This window comes from Struthio camelus, chromosome 1, assembly GCF_040807025.1.
Source record: "Struthio camelus isolate bStrCam1 chromosome 1, bStrCam1.hap1, whole genome shotgun sequence".
NCBI lineage: Eukaryota > Metazoa > Chordata > Aves > Struthioniformes > Struthionidae > Struthio > Struthio camelus.
Window position 1 is genome coordinate 154412006 of NC_090942.1, and position 21598 is coordinate 154433603.

The following is a 21598-nucleotide window of genomic DNA, read 5'->3' on the forward strand; positions in this document are numbered from 1 at the left end:
AGAGACAACACTAAAAGAGAAGTTGTCCTCCTGGACCTGAGAGGATGAGCTTGTCTAGAGTTGCAACCCAGCTTCCAGGTGCAAACTCTGAACGCTGAACCTGGACGGTGATTCACCCTTGATGGCTTCTCTTGAGATTAGCATTCAAGCCAGTGTAAATGTACAAATCTCTGCATGTCCCAACAAATAGAAGATGTAGCTGTATCACAGATTATAAAATGGAAGTATTTTCCATTGAAACAGCAGGTAGAGAAGGTTATACAGGACAGCTACTGGTTCTGGACATTTTAGAACCAGGAAATCCAATAAATCTGTATCTAAGAGTTTTTAAAGAGCTAGAGAAGGAGCTCTTTCGACCTCTAAGTGTTACTTTTTAGTCAGTGAGTGGGGAAAAAAACCTTATTGTGAACCTGTTATAAAAAAGTAAATCAAGTGATGAGTTTGACCCTGATCCCAAGAAAAATAATGGAACATCTGATTCCAGCTGGACTGTACAGCTTCTTTATGTAAAGAGTTAAAGGAGGTTAGTGTCAGTCTTCCCAGGGTTAAGAAAACAGATCTTTTAAATTAGCTTGATATATTTTACTTTATTGAGATTACTAGCTTGCTTGATAAAAGGTAGTAGTCTTCTGCATGAAACACTTTCACATCTTGATCAAGAAAAAAAAATTAGCGTCCAACAGAAAATGAACTTGATACCGACGGATCTCAAAATGAAGATGTGTAGAGGGAATCGTCTCTGAGCTGGTGTGTGTTTAGCAAGGATCTTCAGGGATCAGTTGCTAGCCTTTCACTATTCAATGTTTGCATCAACAGCTTGCTAGAAAACGTAAGATCATTACTGATGCTTGCAGATGTGCACACAGACTAGAGAGTGCTGAAGTAATGAATAAGTCAGGTCACTGGAAGAGCTATCCGGATTACGTGGTAAACTGGGAGAATGCAAGAAATGCTGCTCTGTGTGTGTGTGTGTGCCTCAATATAGGGACTTATATCTAGGGATCAAGACAGCAGGTCACATTTGCTGGGGGCCTGAGGCTTTCATCCTGCAGAGCTGTGACTCAGAGGTCCTGAAGGATAGAAGTGGGAATATAAATCCTAGTGACATTTTACCAAAGTTTGTACTCTGCAGTGTAGGTTTTGATAATGCACAGTGGTAGACATGGAAGGAAACATTGGAAAAGTAAACTCAGTACTGGTAGAAGGAAATGGATTGTTTACAAAGTCACTGTATGTTGGATAAAATCCACTTTTGTCAGAGGACTAGCGCAGACAGTATCACAGTTTTGAATAAGGCTTTCGTCTTAGGCTGCCTCTCTGTGCAGGGGTGGACTTTCCCTGTGTATGTAGTTGTTCAGGATGTGCTACATCTGGATTTAAATTCTTTTATTTACTGTTTCCCTGGCAAACATTTAGGTAAATGTTGTGTTAAGCGAACATTTATTTTTAATAACATTGACATTTATCTTGCTTTACTCCTGACATTTTTAGCATCTTCACAGATTTATATCTGCATAGTTATTTCTGTTCTAAAGTTTGCACTAATTAATTGCTTTTCTGTATATCTATGGGAGCGGCTATCAGCAAAGAGAAAGGAAGGCACTACAGTTATGCGTTTTGATTAAAGATCAATTGAAATAATTAAAGATGTGGTATTTGAGTTAGATATTTGAGGACTGAAAACCAACATTCTGATACCTACAGAGAAATATCTTACTCCACAAATAACTTCTCTTCTAGTAATTTCTGAAGTGACCAAGGGTAGTGTCGGAATGTGGCCTACAATATTTATTGTTTTGAGACAAAGGGGACGCTCTCTTGTCCACCCAGAAGGGAATCGTTTTGATTGCTCTTCTCCTATTGCAGAGCACCGTATGTATAATTCAAGAGGTACAACGCAGCCATGAAGCCTTGGAGAACAAGATCATCCTAACAGGCAGCACTGAGAAAGCTAATGCAAGCGATGGGTGAGCAGATGAACACCAACCGTTTCAGGAGCTGGCTAGCGTCAAGGATGCTGCACTGTATTTTCACAACTGAGGGGGCCATACATCTTTCAGTCCCTGGTATTGATCCTTTCAGGGGTGAGACCCAGCTTGCCCAGATGTGACTGAGCTGCAGAAACATCCTGGAATTAGTGTTTTCCGAACTGCCTGAGAGCGCTGACTGAAGCCGCGATCGTGTCAGGGAAGCCAGTCTGTCACGTCAAGTGCTAATAAAAGGAATTAAGTCATTCGGCGAGCATGTTATTGAAGTATAAGCATGCGTAATCATTTTGGTGTCTCTATGTGATGACTCAGAAAAGCTTTTGGAGAGGAAAGGAAGAGTCTTTAGCCCCTTTGTGAGGGCATTTGCTGAAAGCACAGGGCTTTCTTGTTGCTGGGAATGGACTTGTGCACGTGGGGTGTTGCCACGGACCGAGCTGTTTGTTGTGTTATTAACTGGCTGCTTTGGAAGAGTTCCTAAAAATGACTTTTTATTCTTTGGACAGCATTTGAAAAACATACAGGCAGACACTACTAGCGTGCTTGTATCAATTCCCTTTCTGTAGTCGTATCTCCTTTTTTTTGGTCCTGGATCGGAAATGCTTTGGGAAGTCTGGGATCCTTTTCTGTCTTTCCCTCACCCTGCTCTAAATTCTTTACACCTTGGCCAACACTGTCGCTAAACAGCCCCTTCTCACAGTGCTGCACAAGCCCATCTTGTTCGGCATCTCCTGAACGTCGCTCGCCGGCAGCGCTCCCGTCTCCGGTGTGCCGGCACAGGGGGCGGCAGCTGCTCTCCGCTTCCTCGTCCTAACAAGAATTGGAGGAACTGCTTTTCCTGGATGCCCACCCACTTCTTCCAGGTTTTCCACTAGAGCTGGCAATTGTTAAGACTTGATATCATTCCTGTTCTGACTGATATGAGAGATGAATGGTGAATTGCTCGTATCATGGAGCATTTGATGAGGTGGCAGTGTCATGACATCAATCAAAGTTCATGTATCCAGACTACTGGCATGTTTTCAGCTGAGAAGCTGACTTGGAAAGTTTAGCAAAAAGTGGTAAGTAGCTTCCCAGCATCTGCCTCAGATAATATTGCTTCATTGTCTTCTATGAGTTCATTAGGAAAAGCATATAAATGGAGTTGGCATGTCTAATGCAACTAAAAGAACCAGAAAAAGACTGAAAAAGGATGTCTTTCTATTTCGTTTCTGGAGCCATTCTACTTTTGTATAAAATCAGCATTGTGATTAAGGCATTCTTATTATAATTTTGGAGATACATGTTTGTAGTGTGAGGCGTTACAATGTATGATTCTACACCCCATTTTTTTCCCTTTATAAAATTAAAAGCTTTCAATTCTTAAGAAAATTAGGGTTTCAGATTGACAGTTCCAGATGTAGATGCTGTCTGTTCATAAAGCAGATGCTATACGGCAGCAGAATCAAATTGCCTATTTAATTTTACTTGAGCACCTCAGCTCTGATCCACAGAAACCCTTGTGTCAGCAGAGGATGCTAGCAATTGCGATTCGAGTATAAGCATGAATCTTTATAATACAGAAGTTGTGTTGCTGGACTTAGGTGACCTAACTGATAGTATTGCTCTTCTGTCTCTGTCCTCACTTGCTGATTATAATAACTTGCTCCCTTAACCTGGTTCATAGCAGCAGCTCTACTATTGAACCTGCTGGGCTTCATTAACCTGTTTGAGAAAAAATCCTGTTGTCTGACTCTTCAGCTTCATGCATTTTCTTGTCATTTGTATGTGGGAGAAGCCTGAGTCCTAACACAAAGGCTGCTTAAACTGTGAGCGTAACTTAGAGGCTAAACCAAGGCTTTGCCTTTTGAATCATTCCAAGAGTGGTGCTGCTTCTGTACAAGCACATGCTGCCCCAAATACATTTAAAATTCAAAATTATTTTCAGCAGTAAGAGTACAGATGGAGCCAATAGTCGGTTCTTATTTCTAGGCTTTTTCATCTTCTGATGGGGGAAAGGGGGAGGAGATTTCCTCTCCAGCCTCCTTTTGAGGCTGCGATGCAAGAATCAGGCAGATGGTTCAACTGTGGTCTGCCCTGATGCCTGACGTCTTTTGTGTGGAACCACAGGGACAGTGGCACGTGGCTAGTACCTGGATCCAGATCCCTACGCCCAGGGTCAGGGGACACATCGCAGCACAGCCTCTTTCGTGCAGGACCCTTGAAGAGGCTCATCCCAGCTCCGGCGTGTGGGAAGAGCAGTTGCTGCGAGGCTCATGCAGACACTCGGCAGGTCTGTGCATAGCCTTGCTCCAAGGCTTGATCACCTCCTGCGGGCTGGAGCTGTGCTCCCGAAAGGGAGGTTTGGGTTGCAGCTGGTGCAGAGACGAGCCACAGTCACAGAGCAGAGCTCAGCCTCTGCGTGCTGGCGCGTGTGGCACTCAGTCCAGCCTGCGCCTGTTGCTCAACAAAACCTGTGGAAGGTTTCTTTTTCAGCAGCCTGATGGGAGATGTTTCAATCTATTCTAATCGAGTATTACTCCAAAAGAAAATGCTATTTAAAAATCAATGTCTGTCTGTCCATGGCTGTTCTCTCACTTCTTTTACAATTTTCAAGGCTTGGAGCTGAATTACAAGTTCTGTAGCACCTGGATAATGACTGGCAATGGGATACATTCACAGGGGACCAAGTCTTGGTCTTGCTGAGACCAGTGGAGTTTAAAAAAAAAACCAAAAAACCTCCACTCCTTTAAGGAAATCTGGCAGCTGGAACAGACCAGCACAGTTTCTCTGCCCTTCATCATGTCTGTGGCAAGCCACTGAGCAGGCGTGTTTGTGGGGAGCTCTTCCTACCGTCCTCCTCGCGCGCACACACGTTGCTGGGCACAATCTATCCTTCTGTGGTGGCCTGCCTGAAATGCAAGCAGGGGTTATTAGACAAGGACCTGCCTGTACAACTGGTGTGCTAGTTCTCAGATGGAAATGACAACGGCTTTTTTTAACTAAATCATTTATTTGATTAGATTAGGCAGTAACTGTGCTCTGGCTTCAGTCATTTAAAACCAAATTAATGGAGTGCACTTGTAAAACAAGGCATAGTAAGGCAAGTAAATCCTTTTTCCTGAGTCTCGGAGGAGTTACTTTTCCCCTGCAGCATGTAAAGACTTGTGCATGCCTACTATGTCGTGGATCAGTTACAGAGCCTGCACTGCTGTTCAGATGACACCATTGGTAGACATGCAGTTTTCTTATCCCCTTCACCTGGTAATATGTTTGCCCTCTTGTCATCATCCCCCATTTCATTTTAATAGGGACTCGGCTACACCATCAGCATAACAATGTTTCACAGAGGTCTCTGCTCGTTTAAGGATAGTGCTTAGAAAAAGGCTGGGTTTGGATTGACAACTGGGAAATTACTAGTCCACCGCTGGATTGGATGGCGAGTCTGGCCTAGCCCACCTACATTCAAACCTAATGCTGCTATTGCTTTTCAGGATTAATATCTGGCAGAAATTCAGGCTGGGTGCAGTGCTGCTGCTGTTTGCAACTGGAGGTGCAGGGAGAGGTTTGCTGCTCCATTATGCACTGCTGAGCACTGCTGAATGCAGCTCTGCTGGTGGGAGAGCAGGAGATGCAGCTTCTTTGGGCCTCTTTCCCCACTGAGATGAGGCATGAAGACTTGAGAGGGAAGTGTTCTAACAAGCAGAAACACACAGCAGCAGCCCCTCAGGTGCTCTCTCAAACCCCCACCCAGCCTGCATAAGAATTACAGCAGTTTTCCAAAACGTGCTGATGAGAGCCCATGAGTTAGGTGGCATCTCAGCCCCTCAGGGAAGCAGGCGGCAGTGATTTCTGGAAGGCTGAGATTGCTCACAGAGCAAGGGAGGTGCTTGGTTTCCCCAAACCCCTCTGAGGTCTGTAGGAGCAGTATGAGATAGGGATCTCCCCTGTATTGCCACATGATGGGAAGCGTTCCCACACCTGCGTCTGCAGCCCAGCGCGCTCTATCTGCTGTTCCCCATAGGGCTGACCTGGTGTTACCTACTCCTAATGCACTCAGTACAGCTGTCTACACAAGATCAGTAGTGCAGGGAAAGGCTTGGAGGCCTTGCACAGGCCCTGGTGCTTGCTGCTGTTGACTCTTGGTCACTGGAGAACCTGGCACATTGCTTTCAATAACCGTTTGGACAGGATATTTTTGAGTAACTGCTTTGAGAATTTCCCTCAACAAGGGCCTAATCCAAAAGCCTTTTAAAGTCATTGCTAGTCTGCTGAATAGTGGTTTCTGCTCATTAATGTAAAGCCTGAAATGACTGGACACAGAAGGCTATCAGTTTCCAGTTCTCCTTGAGCAGATGTTTCTGGCTAGGAAAACATGCCTCTTGGGGTTGAGATGAATAGAAATTAATTGCAGGGGATTCCAAAAAAAGTCAAAAATAAAAGCAATTTCATTATAAAATAAATGTTTATGTTGCAGAAATAACTAATGGGTTGTGAGCAGTAATATTTCTAGGATGTAAAATAGAAAATGAAATATTTTGTGCAAGGAGAAGCTTTTGGATAGATTCTGTGTATTAGATTTTATGCTGGAGTAAATTTGTACCATCAGTTCTGTCCAGAAAAAAAGAGATTTTTTAAAATGAAAACGATAGCAGGATATTGTCCCATAGAGACCATGATGAAAAAGGGGCTTTCTCTCACTTTGGGTTAGCACCCAGAAAACTTTGTTTTCTCCTGTTAATATCTTGACCAAAATCCCAAACGTTTTTAACACCTACTCCAAATACTTCTTTGCAGTGTACTGCACAGAGCATGGGTAGCTGACTGAAATAGACTGATGGGGAAAGCATAGAAATTATTGTGTGAAGAGAGATTGTTTAGATATCTTTATTTAGCAGCACTGCAGTATGTTGCCAATAGGAAGGAGAAAAAAGGAGACTCAGCTGTGTTTACAAAGGCAAAAGAAATTTTCCTGAAGTGAGGCCAACTTTGATGTGAGCTAATAACTTTGCTTGATATTGTGGGGCTAATTCTGAATAGGGCTTGAATGTCATGTTTTTGAGTGAGGACATAAACAAGTTAGTTTAGTTCCAGTTAGCTTTGCGTTTCTGCCTCTAAAAACTGGTATTTTGGTTTTGCACGTGCCGATCCTGTAACGTGGCTGAGATTGCAACGGACCTTGAAAGAGCTTGCGCCCAGTCTCAGTGCTGTGCTGTCCTGCAAACTGATGCATCACGAATCTGGCTCGGCTAGCAACCGTTCTGTGTGGTTTTGAGGAAAGCAGGGGTCTTTGTTGCTCTGAAACAGATTCGTGATGCTAATGCCACAAGCATCAAAGGCATTGTGTCTTGATCATGTACTTTTTCTCTGTCTTCTTCTGTCCCAGTAAATGTTTTCCATGTGGCCTTGATCCAACAAGGCATTTAAATGCATGCAGAACAGTAAGCACATGATGGGACTACTAGCAAATCTCACTGTGTACTAAACTGTGTTTTTAATGAAAAACAGATCACAAAATGAAACAATCTCTTTGCGCCCACCTCTTCCCTCCCTAGCATGAGCCCCTACTAATGCTGAGTTATGAACATCTTCCAGAGCACCAACCTCACAGTGATAAATCAGGAAGCATCAAATTAAGGTACAAGCCCATGCAGTGCTGTCTCTGACCCTCTGTAGATGGTTATAGCTGTTGGGAACTCCCTGCAGCACTTTAGCTTTATTCATGAGAGTGGTTTTCCTAAGCACTTGAGGAAGCAGCTGAGCAGCACGGCAGGGCTGCTCCCGGGCCTCATCTCTCCGCAAGCTCAGTTGTCAGAGCTGCGAGACCGCTTGCGACACTTGTGCTGTTGGTGATCCATGCTGTACAAGCTGTCTATGGCAGACCTGATGGCATCGCTGCTGAGATTGCTGTCGATGAAATGCTAGATGAGAGTGATCTAGGAGATCAGTGATGAGTATGTGACAGCTTTCAGATAAAACAAACTGGGTTTGAACTTGAACAGTGGGTGATTTTTCTCTCGGTCCCCCCAGCCCACGGAGTGGGCTCAGTCTGGGGCTGGCCCTTGGCGTAGGTGATTTCTGTTCAGGGTGGGTCAAAAGCAGGGTACAGCTGTGGGCACAGGGAGGTCTGCTCAAAGAGAGCAGGGTTAAGGTTGTGGGACTCTTTTTTTGGAAAAGCTAGTGTGTGAGTAACTTAATTAATTCTTTGTGCCCAGCCTCTCAGAATGAGTTTCACAGATGACCTCTTCAAAGGGAACTGAGCTCACCACTTGTTAATACAAAGGTTTTTCTTACCGTTTTTCCAGAGGGTTTGCTAAGAATTGCATTTTTTTCCCTGTTGCCTAAGATCATTTAGGCAGTTTCTGTTGTTATGTAGAAGCGTGCCTGAGATACTACAGTAGCATAGTGAAGATCATGATGCTATGTGATTCCTAACACATTTTAATAGTGGTCATGCCCAGCCTTTGAAATGTTTAGAGCGTACAATTTCCTATAAAGAAGTCCTAGACTAGTGGTCTGCCATGGAAGCTTGGCACTGTTATTACCTGGTGGCTCAAATAAATAACTGCAAACCTATGAGAAGTTTACTTTACTTCAGTCTCCATCCCACCTCAGACAAGCACCAGACATGAGTCCCAGTATGTGAGCTCCCTTTGTTGTCCCACTGAGCCACTTGCACTCCAGACCCACTAACCATCAGCTCAAGACTCTTACTTTCTGGCATCTTTACTGCTGCATATTTAGATGAGAAGCAACAGTGGCTCTGGTGGATATCCTGTATCTTACCCCCACTTTCATCACTCTCCCTTCCCTTTACCTTGAGCCCTTGGCCTCTTCCTCTTCCCCCACACCTTTTCCAATAATTTCCCTACCACCATGATTCCCCCCATTTCTCTTTAATCCCTATTTTTCTTCCAGGAAGAATTTATTTAACCTTAAGTGCTCTTTGAATTTCCTGCTGTATTCAAATTAGAGCCAGAGAAGAAATCTTTTTGCTGCCTGCTCCTTCCTCTGGCAGCCTCTTGGCAGTCCCATGCTAACTGGAGCTCTAGGCTTTGTTCTTCCCCTCACCCTATCCCAGAATCTTACTTCAGCTTATCTATAGCCAAAGACCTGCATCCACTGAAAAAGTTGTTAGGGGATAAATCTTTTTTTCAGTGTACGTGTTGCCTTGGCAGCTACTTGGCAGCCCCTGACCAAGTGGAGCTTTAGGCTTTGTCCTGACACTCCCAACCCTTAATGTTACAGTAACCCTACCTTTAACCTTAACCCTATGCCTGGCTTGGGCTGTTTAAGGGTTGCTCAAGGCTGTTCAAGGCTATTCAAGGTTATTCCAATGCTGAGATACTGACAGTTTCTAGTCTTCATTGTAGTTAGAGTGACTCCCTTTTAAGGCCAATTTTCCTTTTGTCTCTTTTTCAGTATCACAGCTGTGCATAATATAGTTAAAGATCATTAACAGAGCTATAGCTATGTGTTGGTAGTGTTTTCTTGAGTACTATTTATAGTTCATGCTCTCTAATTAAAAAAAAAAATCTGCTCTGTCAGGTAGCACCATTGCATCTGTGATTAATTATAGTGAAAACGGAAGACCAGATGACAGCCTTGTGAAAAGGACTACGTTTGTCCACTGATGTACGCAAACTGATAAGGGTATGTGATGAAGTGGCGATGGCATGTAGTCTAGATAGGAAAGAGAGGAAAGATCTTCTTGCTCTTGACGTCTGTTGCTTGGTGCAGGGCAAGAACCATTTCTCCCCCTCTTGAAGACCCTCTCTTGGCATTCAGCTTGCCAGAACAGAAGGATCAATCCAGCTCCTTGTTCTTTTGCATCCGGCTGTAGTTGTTCCTGCCAATAGAGCTGAGAGGAAGACAGTATGTTTATTTTCACATCATGTCTCCCACCCATAAGCCGTGGATCTCCGCCATGTGAATCCTGAAAGCAATTTCCCTTTCCCCTCTTTGACTCTGTGTACCCATGTGGGGAAGTAACATCAAAAAGAAAAAAAAGGCTTCCCAGGTTTGGAGGGAATAACTATTTTCTATTAGCTCCTGGTACAACATGTTCCAATATGTTTAAGGCACAGTCTAATGGGAGGCCTCTAGATTGAATTCACCATTTCTATTGCACTTCAGTGCTGAGAAGGTTGGTGTATCCATCCCGAGGCCATGTACTGAAACCTCAGCACCCATCTGCCGCTAGAACAGCAGCTACCGTATCTGTGTGGGGGGAGAGGGCTGATGACATGTGACGCTAGAGGGCAGTCCATATTTTGAGGTGGAAGAAGCTGGTAGGCAAAAGCTATCAGCCCTAACAGGTCTGCTTATGAGCTGTGATCCCTATCAGCTAATTAGACTGCTGCTTTTCTTCAAACTGTCTCCCCACAGCTCCTCTCCCCGGCACAAGCAAATCATAAAACCTTATGGAGCTCTGCAAGCAATGTCATTTATTCCCTAGCTCAAACTCTGAGGCCATGAGGGGATACCTGTTATCCTGAATAAAGGAGAGTGTATTGGGAACCAAGACGACAGTGCTGGGTAGCCAGAAGGAGAAAGCAAGGATTAAGAGACATGTTTCACCTCTGGAAAATGAATGAGGTGTGTCCAGGAAATGGAACTGCAAATGTTAACAAATCCTTGCCCTCTGATGATTCTTATTTTAGATGCCCCCACATGAGGGTTAGCTCTGGTACCATCACAGATCCTTAGCAAAATAAGGACACTGTGCTGCATTTAAAGCTGTGAGTTCCTAATTTGAATCACAACATAGCTTTAGGAGTGAATCTAGACTAGCATGATGGAAATCAAAGTAATCCTGCAGCACGTGCAATTGCTTTTTCAATAAGTTTGAAGGTGTGAGGCCAGGAAGGGAGAATGAATCTGAAAGTTGGAGGGAAAATGAAGATTCACTAACATGAAAGAAAACTCTACTATATTAGGAATTCCCATAGGCTAGTGTCAGGTCCTGATGAATGGTAACTGCCTAAGCCTCAGTCTTGAGCTATTGTGATAAGGGAATAATAGACACCACTGAGCATCCTCATTCAGTAGGGAAAGCCCTGCTGTATTTTCACTTGACAAAGACTTAAGTAAGTGGTTTTGGTAGTGCTTTAAATATATCAATTAATTACAAATAAATCAGGACAGTCCTCTGACATAGATGCAGTTACACTGACAGGACTGAATTCCTGCATGTCTACCAGAGAAAGTCATGTGGACATGAACAACTCTGAATTGATACAGCTACAACCCACACAAAGGCTTGTACCGTTCTGATGACACCAGCAGTAAATCATATCTCTCCACCCAAAGGTACTAAATTGTTGTAACAAAAAACAAAACAAAACAAAACAACAACAACAACAACAATTCATATATCATAATTACAAAGATGATTTTTCTTTGTCTCACTGCATTTTTAGCTTTCCAACTCCTTTGAGCCAAGAGTCAGAGATATACATGGATCCACACATAGCAGAAGTGGAGAAAGCCTGGGTAAGGTAACAGTAAAATGCCTGCAGCTTGGTACAGCACACAAGTCATGCCGTGCCTACCACAGAGCTATTATTGCAGAGTTTAACAGGCATTGCAAAAGAAAAAGTTTCCAAGGGAGGATTTGGAGAGGATGGTGTTGCTGAAGGGCTAGCTTTGAAAGACAGTGACAGGGAAGGCATGGAGTGGTGTAATGAATGATGAAGCAGGCCACGGGTAAAGCAGTTGGCAGGGTGTTGGAATGCAGTAAATCTTCAGCCCTGGCATAAATCTGGTAGTTTGTTATCTAGCTTGTTATGTCAATGACAAAAGACTTGTTCATGAAGCTCTGGTATCCTGAAACGTGCCGCGTATTAGTAGAAATAACACTTTGGAGCAAGATATCTTATTTATTCCCGATCCGTTCAGCACAATCAGAATATTTTTTCATGGGACTTGTGAGTTAACAAGGCTGGTCTCTGACAGAGCAGTGATTTCTGCCACGGTGCTCAAGGACAGAGTTCTCCTACCCCTGCCTGCACAGGGGAGCTTGACAGCAGCTCTGCTTTGCTGATGCAACAGCTAGGGATGGGGCTGTGCCACAGGGTCACAGCTTGAAAGAAACACAAGAAAGGAAGACAAGGTGGGGTTTGAGTATGTGTGTGTGGTTGTTGAGGTGGCATGAATGAGCAGGCTGGGGTGGGAACTTCAGCTGGTATGGGCCAGTAAGCCCACGATGTCCTCAAGAGTAAGTAAGCAGTCATACATATAGACTAGAGAGAAACAGATGAAGCAGCAGGCAGAGGGAACAGTTTTTGATAGCTGACGTGACACATTTCAGGTAACAGTGTGTGCAGAAGCTTACAAAAGATGACACACGACTCACAGGACTAAGTCAGCCAGGCAACAATTTTTTCTAGATCAGAAAAAGAGATTGAGTTTGCTGGATTATATATTCACAACAACCAAATGGCCATTCTTAGTACAGAGATCAGGCCTATGTCTGAATTTCCTGTATATCCTGTTGTCTTGCCCAAGCTGCCTTAGGCTTAATTGGTAGGAAGCTTAAAAAGGTGCACTTTCAGCATGATGCATGAAGGACTTGAATAACTACCACTCATGCAACAAATGGAAAACATGCTTTTATATTGTGGTCTTCCCTGCAGACAGCATCTGGGGTGAAATTCAGAAAGCCAGAGCAAAACTCATGAGCCTGGCAAGTGGCTGGCTGCATAGAAGTGATTTTACTCTTCCAGGAGTAAGTGATAATTGATTTCCAGAAACCAGTTACATTCAGGACAGGTCCATTCTTTCGCTATGACCAACAACATCTCCGTCTCTAATTTCTCTACCACCACTACTCTTTTGTAAAACAGCCCATCCCTTAGGAAAACTCCATTTGGAGGCAGAGATCAGGGCAAGAGGATTACCTCAGTGGATTAGACTGCATCTGAAGCCAGTTTAGGGAGATCTGCCCTATATTCCTCACTGCACAGGTTTCCTCTTTGCCCAGCAAGGCTGGCTGTGCTATGCACTGCAGCGCTCTGAGGACTGTAAACTCTAAGAAAACTATGATAAAGCACTTAATTTGACCATCAATTTATCTAAAACTCCAAAATTGTCGTTAGAGTGCTTTAGCTGTTGTCAGTAAGCTGTGCGAGATAGGAAAGCCTATGGGGTGCTGGAGAGCAGGTACCAGCAGGCCTTTTTCCTCTTCATGGAGTTTGCTCTCAGTGTTGCGGCACCATGGTGCTATGTGCCCTACTCCTCAGTGGTGTTCCCAGCAGGGTGATCCGGATCCTGTTGCAATGAGGGAGGGGAGCCCGCTGCCCAGCCCTCAGAGCAATGAGCCGCCAGAACTAGCCAAAGGGAAATGATGAGCGAAGGGGGTACATCTGGCATGTTACCGCCTTCGCCTGTAAGAAAGGGTCAATGTCTGATTCGTAGCCTTGACGCCAGAGGTAAATGCAGAGCCTTTCGCAAACAGAGAGCAGGCGGAAGAAGGGGGCCCCCTCCCCGCAGTCAGCATAGCGTTTGCGCAGGATGTGGCAGGCAGGGGGTAGTTTCCTCCTCTCTCCCCAGGGCTCCCTGGGTGGGTCCCTTGTGCCTTCCTGTTGAAGCTGTTCCACTTTGCTTCAGTAGTCACTTGGCTAGAGAAAAAGAGCAAACGCAAGGCTGTCCCTGCGGCCCGGAACTAGGGCTTTAATTTGGGTCTCGGTCCCTTTTCCCATGCTGCCCCCTCCCCAGCCCTGAAGTGTGAGCCACGGGGTGGGAACTGGGCCCTGCCGTTTGACAGCCTGGCCTGGCGAGGAAGGTAATGCGAACAAGGCTGTAGAGCCACAGCGCTTTAGCCACTATGTCCTCATGCGGCATGTGGACATATCTGAGAAGTGAGTCTCTTTTCCTTCATGTTCGGGACCCTTCCAGTATTGCAGGTTAAACAAGACAAAACAAAAAAAAAAACAAAAATGCAAATGAAAGCCTAGTCTCTCCAAATAGCCCAAAACAAGAATACTGTAGGGACCACACTGGGACCTGACCACTTTTCCGATCAATTTTTCCTCTTGCACCTCCGAGGGAGCTGGAGATTTGCTGGCCCTGCTCTCTACGGATGAGGAAGAAGGACACTGATGAAGCAAATCTGCATCACCCAAGTCACAGCCCGATGTCCCTGCAGGACCCTTCTTCCTCTCGGTCAGAAATAGAAATGAAGGGTTACACCCCATCCCGCTCTGCCTGGGAGATAACAAAGCTGTTGCTCAGAAATCAAGATAAAGATGCCTATGTTAAAGGCACAAATTATACCATTCAGGTATAATTTGTTTAACACAGTATAAATTCAAAATGTAGAAAAGCGATCAAAAGGAGAGACTATGAAAAGGTGCTGAAAATTTTTAGTATTTTCAGATTCAGAACTTTCCTAATCAGGGAAGTGAAAGGTTGGGCCAAGGTAGAGGCTGAGCTGAGGAATAATGCAGAAAGTAGTACCAGCAGGTTTTCCTAGCTTTGCATGTCACCACTTTGGATTTGAGGAGGGAGCAGGTGAGGAATAAGTGGCAGAGGTGGCTGTCGTGTCCAGAAACAAAACCAAAAGAAACCTCTCATAAAATCTTGATCTTTCCATGCCCTTGCTCTGAGATCACTAACCATCAAGTGCAGCTACTCAAGGTTCAAAGGGGAAAATGCTGAACTAGGGCAACTCCTTTTGCTCCTGGAGATTTATTAAACTAAAGTCTTTATTATTCAAAATATTTGAACAAGTGGTAGTGTGGTTACCTCCCTCTTTTGGAGGCCTGCTGATGCCAGCCATAACACACAAGAACAAAGCAAGAGACTTTTGCTAAGCACAACATCTCTTCTCTTTCCTCTTTCCTCCTGTGCAGGGTGACCTCTGAACAAGGGCAGGTGAGGACCTGAGCTTTAGAAGAGATTATTTTGTTCACCACTGGAATTGAAAGCAAACACTCCTGATTCTCCTTTGATGCCAGCTGACCTGAATCAAAGCTCTGAGACCTCTAGCTGATAATGTTTACCACATGCAGCAGGGAAAAGGGGTTTCCAGTCTAGCTTCTAGTTTGTTAGACTTCCATACTGAAAATATAAGTGCCCCAGGACATGGGTAAGAGTTTGGCTGCTGTGAAAGAAAGCTCACGTGCTGGAAGAGCAAATGCACAATGAAACAATGATCTTTCTGCATAGCCAACATTCAGGTATTTGACTGATGCCTTTTAATAATTAGGTAAAATACGAAAATCCTTGTAGCAGATTCTGCAGCACTTGGGTTTGCTTGTAGCTCTGTCTGTATGAAAATGTAGTTTTCCATTCCAGAGAGAGAGGGAGAGGTCTGTGCAGCACATAGGCGTTGGCAAAAAGGCAGAGCTGAGTGAAGGAAAGGAACAGCAAAAGCAACATTAATGTTTTTGCTGACAGAAGCATAAGAAAATTGAAAGTGTCACCTGAGGGATTCTCAGGGGCTTATACAGGCACTGGCAAGGTTTGAAGGAGTCAGGAATACAGACATCTCTGTCGTCTGCCACAGAGAGGGAGAGACAGTGACAGCTTCACAACCACCATGTGCTGAATAAAACAATGGGATGCAGATATTACTTCATAACCAGCAATCATTTTCTCCAGCGAGCAGTGGAGAGACCAATTCTGTTTGCAGCGCTGCTAAGACAAAGCATATACATGTTGGTACAGGGGGATGAATGAAGTTGTCTTAGGAGGAAAGCAAACAAAGGCACACAAATGCCAGACTTTCAAAGAAGCAATCTGTTATGCAAGCACTTCAGCTGAGCCTATTGAGAAGGGGAGAAGAAGAAGGAAGGGCGAAAATATATGCATTCATATTTCAGAGACCCAGCTGCCAAACGCAAGCCAAGACAAAAGGCACTGTTGTCCAATTGCTCAAAATAACGGCAAGATCAGGGTTTTGGGGCAGCGGGAGAAAGCTAAGCATTGCATGATGGGACACGTTCTGTTGTTATGAGGGCTGCAGCACTGTACGTAGAGCTTTTTGTAAGATATGGAAAAATGCTAAACAAAAGAAAAAAAATCCAGGCCCCCTTTCCTCCCCCACAACTTTCCGCGTGTCCTTGTACTGTGCATTTGTGCCCATACCCCAAGGACGCAGAAACTTGCCAGTCAAGCAGTCACATCAATTACCCTAGCCTCCTGGGAATGCGCTGTCCTAGGGGATAGACACTCGTTTCATAAACTGCCTTAAAAAGAAACAGCGGGATGGGGGCAGGGAAAGCAGCTAAAAGATGTAACGCGGTATTGAAATCTTCTGAACTCATTTAGCAAGCGTAAGAGAACAAGGAAGCCGCTGCTGCTAAACAAAGGCTTGCGCAGCTGGACATGTGTGAGTACAACCCGCACTTGTCTCAGGGTTCAGGGTATCAGCAGACAATCTGCATCGCTTGTAATCTGGCACGCCTGTAAGTCACTCATCCAGGGAGATGGCACATAAGACAGGGCTATATTTGAGTCCCCAGGAATGCCCTCCCATCCCCCTCCTCCCGCCTCCTTTTTTTTTTTCTTTTTGGTGCCAATTACTAATCGATTGTACTTCCTGAGAGACCGAGTTAAGATTGTTTGACCTGGGACAAGACCTCATGTCTATCTCCACTTTTTAAAGAATTATAGAATAACCAACCACATCGTGCGGCCAAAGGGCACTGCGCTGCCCTCCTTTAGCCCAAGCTTCTCTGTGTTTTAAAACTCATTAGCTCATTCCTAGCTCTATCAGCCTTTTTATCTGTGTCAATCCAAAGGCCAAAGACCACTGTGTGATTTGCGGGCAGCCCTTCCAGAGGTTGCAACAACCACTGCATAGCAGCTGTCCCCTCCTTGAACTGCCAAACCTGCACCAGTGTTACAACTGCTGGGCCCTCCCGTGCCAGGCCTCGTACTGTTGCCATACATGGGCTTTGTCCTCTTCCCCAGCACTGGCACCAGCTGTGTCCACCGTCTTCTCACAGCATTTTTTTTTTCCCTCTGATATCCTCCAGCCCCTTTAACTGAACATGTGCATACAGGACCCTACTGGTCCACAGTGGCCTGGTAACGCATCCTTTGCAAGGACTGAGGGACAGAACCCGTCTCCCCGCCGCACATCTCCCTGCTCTCCCAAGAGGCTGCCTTCTCCTCTCCCTGCCTCATGTCAGAGCTGGGACAGCGTTAGTGCAACGTCCAAGCCAAAATCCCGTAACGGTCTGATTGATGGTTTTGCTCCTGCCAGCTCCCTCTGTGCGTTCTGCCGCAGCCCTCCACAGCCAAGATCCAGGCGTTGTGTCTCAGATCCTTCGGTGTTTAGAGGTTTTTATTCTGAGCTTGGCCTACCTCCAGGCCAAGGGCTACATACTTGGGGAGCGTTACTGAGCTGATTCTGGCCTTGCTGGGATCATCTGTAGTCAAAATACTGTGTGATCCCTAACGTGCAGGTGAGCGAACGGGTTGGGGATCTCACTATCTGATCCTGAATCACAGCTATTTTTTGCCTGATAGCAACACAGGAAAAATAAAATAACTGCCTAGGCTTGCCTACGCTTCCCAAACCCAAAAGGTTGCAGTTGGTTTGGAAAGCACTGTGTCACATGTAGCTTTGTGGTATTAAATTCATGCAGCCAGCTCTCGCCTGCATGAGTCCTGGGATCCCACTGATGATGGAAAATGCAACTAATATTTCTTTCACCTTCCAGCTGGCCCTGGCAGCAGTAGGCCCATGTTGTTGTGGGGACACACCTGAATATGCAAGCTCTGGGCTGAGGAGAGGCCAGCCTGGAGCCAGCCCTGGCTGTCCCTGTGCTGTGGTCTATCTGCAGCCTGGATCATCGGCACTGGCTGAAGGAAAACAGCTGTAATGCCCATGTGGGCAGAAGGAAGAGCACAGTTGGTGGCTAGAGCATGCCACTGGGATACAGGGTGCTTGGCCTAGGTGTGTTTTACTGAAAGAATTTCAGTCTCAAGCTCATTCATAAGGCAAGCCCAGCCCAAATTCACTGTTTCCCAGTCAGCGCAGGCTTTTGATTCAGTATTGGGCTACGTCACCTGCGACAGATGCATTTTGATGTGCAGCTGAGTTCACTAAAGACAGGGCAAACCTTACGTCTGCCTTCCAAAACTGGCCCAGGGATGCCTGGGGGAGAGGTTTCATGCACCACAGCTCTGCCTGGCTGCTTTCCCAGTCTCCATGCGGGGCTCTCCACATTGGCCCCGTACCGAGTGGCATGGAGGGTCCTTGTGCCTGGCGCCCAGCCTGCCCGAAGCAGGGAGGGCCAAGAAGGCTGCACCGCGGCAGCTTGAACCCCACGCAGGGAAAAACATTGTGCCACTGCCCAGGCCTGTGTGAAGCCACACCACGCTCTGCAAGCATGGGAGGATCCCATGCAGGTATTTATAAAAGTGCTCCCAGGTCTGTCAGTAACAGGGGGTGCCAAAGAGGATACCTTTTTTTTAGCATTTTTTAGCATTTTGTTTTTATTCAGTCTAGTCTTTGTTTCAAAGAGCAGTGTGTAGGACAAGAACTGACAATTCATATTTTTAAGGTCCACAGAGAGATATAAAACCGAGCATTAAAACGTAAACCAAATCACTGATGAAGGAAGAGCCATGTGTCTTTGCCACAGGTAAGCAGCCAGACATCTGCTTTAACAAGTTTTGTTTAAAGGCCCCCAGTGAGCACACCCTTGCTCAATCTCCTATCAAAAGGAAATTCAGTCACAGGAGGATTCTTCTTTCCCCGAGAAGTTTTCCAGCCATATGTTACAAGTCTCAAAAATTCATATCTGAGTCATTTATTTTTAATAGGCAAATATCTTCCTTCTGTTTCTCCCTTATTCAGCCTTCCTTAGAGGCAGCAGAAGAACAAGATAATAACTTTTTTAAAATAGAAAAGACAAAGAGCCATCCCTCTTTTTCTGCCTCGGATTTGTGGAAGTTTTTCATTTAGACGTCTCCTCAGAAATGAAAGCCTCCCATGCTCTTTTCCTTCCATGGTGCTAACTAACTGAGGAAGCCCGGCTCCTCACCGCCTTGGTATGCAGTACACAGCTGCAGGCAAACTTCCTTGCTGATCTGGATGTTATCAGGGGATCCCAAGCAAAACTCAGCATCAGGTGCTTATTCCATACTCAGCACCTTCCCCCTGCCACACACATCTCTATCTGTGTGAAACTCTTCCAGATATTCATGTAAACCACCGTTAACATTGGTCATACAGCTAGTATGCATGAAATGCACTATACTTACCCTCAAAGGGCAGGAGGGGGTTGCCATCACCTTCTTCCTCTTGGAGGTTGTTTTTAAGCAGCAGTTGTGGTCAAGGCTTTTTGAGACACTGTAATATTCCCTCTGGAGAAAAAAGGGAGAGAAAACAAAAGTGGTATGGGGCCAAGGGAGAGCTGGGGAACCATATGGGGCTGAGACCACCGCATTCAACTCAAGCAATGCCGAGCTGCTTTCCCCTGCATCCCTAGGCAAAAGGAGCTAGCGCAGTGGGCCTGCTAACTATTTTGCCCAGGTTTCTCCGACTCGCTTTTGGTCTACACATTGCCTGACTGATCACTCCTGGACAGCGTGGGTAAGTAAGTCTCTCAGAAATTGCATTTATGCAATAATATATATTGTATTTAAATCCATATACACACACACACACACACACACACACACACACACACACACACATACACATCTATATAACTGCACTGCAAATCTAACTCCTCCTGTAAAGTTCAGTGTGTTTTTTTTTTTTCTCTTTCATGTACCAGCAAATGCATCTGAATTACATGCTGGAACTGGGTGCAGGAATTATCTGCAGGAGTTACATGTGCACTAAAATATGTAAGCAATTGGATGCATCCAAGTTTGGAAATTATGTTTAATAGGCAACTTAGGCAAAGTCCTCTTGATTTCTCTCAACATTAGGATTTTCTGCTTTACTGGTTTATTTTTGGAAGCTCACACTGCAAAGAGAGGAATTCTCTTAATAAAGTCATGCAGTCTCATTTGTGCAAATAATTTTTCTTTTCTTACTCAGAAATATGAAAGAACATTGTGCTGCCATGCTTAAATCTATACATGTTTAGCTGACTTGGAAGTTGGTACTGTATTTCAGAGACTAGCTCACTAAGCCTGATTGGTATCCTTTATCTTTTGATGTTTAAGAAGCTTTTCTTCCTAAAGTCTCCTTTTCTTTTAAGGCACTTCAGTGAAAATGTTCTTCTGCCCATCTTCAGAACTGCATGTAGCATATTTCTATTCGCCCTGATTTATTTTATGTATTCTCTTGACTAAAGGCAGATGATAAATTTGCCTTAATTTCATAGTTGGTGGGTTTTTTTCCTTTTTTTTTCAATTCTGCCATTTTTTGGAGACATTTATTTCATGCTAATGAAATTAAGTATCTACCTGTGTGTGATCATCCTGCTAAAAGCAAAGTCTGGTGTTTCACCTGTACAGTAAGGACATTAAATGCATCAACTTGAAGCAGAATCAATTTATTCTTTGCCATGATTTCATCAAGCATCTGTTCTTTTCTTCTCAAACTACTACTACTTATGTTCAAATGAAAAAAAGTATGTTTAAAAATAAAGTAAAGGGTCAGATTCTGACCTTGTCTTCTGTGGGAACTGCACTGATATGATGTTTTAGACATGTTCTATTCAGAATTCCACAGTAGAATGAGGAGCGTTTTTGTTTTGTTTTGGGTTTCTTTGGGCAGTGATAGCTACAGGGTAAAAGGCCCACTTATGTCTTGTTTGAAGATTTTAAAACAAACCATAGTCTTCAGTGACATTTCTGGGACTTGTACATCACTTTATTTCTGTATTTCACTTCTAGCCTTTCGTTACCAGAGGTGTTTGCAGAAAATGAGAATAATAATAATAATCATTAATATTTTGAAGACACCATCTGCTCCTGCTTCATCTCTCTCCTGAAATCATTTTCTGTTTGTGACATCAAAATTGATACTGTGGAAATATTTATCATCTCAAAAATAGAAGAACATGACAACATGCAGGAAAAGAACAGCAGGAGATGAGGAGCTTCTAAAAGTGGCCTGATTTCTACTTTTATTTTTTTTTAAACTCTGATATAAACTGTATCTCCCTAAATAATTTAATTTAGCAGATAATAGGCCTCCTACCTGCCATACTTTGCTAGCATGTGTGACTTTCCCAAGCGTTCACGTTCAAATGTAAGGTGATCAGAAATGGCTTAAGACTTAACCTTCCAAATCAGGGTTAATCATGAAAATGCAACTAGATCCTCAGCAACAGATTCCCTGGCAAAATGCTCTGTTGGTTGCAATTCTCACCAAATTAGGATAAACATTAATTAGCTCCATGTTCCTGCTGGTGCTTTGTAAGGCGCAGGGCACATTACTCCTTCCGTTAATGCTCCGTTTAGCTGTGGAGGAATAGGGCAGGTTTGGACAGGAGGCTATGGCTGACATTTCTCTTCCTGCTAGGCGTCAGAGACTGGCTGCAGCAAGAGGGGAGAAGCTGGGTAAAGCACAACAGGTCTCCTTGCAGGACCAGGCAACCTCTCGAGTAGCTGGTTAGCCTGTCCAGTCCTCAGACTCAGAATTACGATGATCACCAGGTTAGAAACCACAATCAAATCAGGAACAAACAGGGCTTTTGCCTCCTTAGGTAACA

The 21598-nt window shown here is 44.6% G+C and overlaps 1 long non-coding RNA gene across 2 annotated transcripts in view; it reads right to left on the minus strand.

The window, feature by feature from the left end:
* Positions 1–6835: 6835 nt before the first annotated feature.
* The window catches only part of LOC104143357 (uncharacterized), a 44665-nt gene continuing 29902 nt past the window's right edge, over positions 6836–21598 (minus strand). Inside the window, exons 6-7 of one of the 2 annotated variants that reach the window (XR_011137438.1) lie at positions 19188–19289; positions 6836–9825 (exon numbers count right to left, since the gene is read on the minus strand). This is a non-coding gene — a long non-coding RNA (uncharacterized lncRNA). Of the gene's footprint in view, positions 9826–14828; positions 15315–19187; positions 19290–21598 lie in introns of those variants that run through there. The other variant, XR_011137442.1, reaches the window with a different exon arrangement.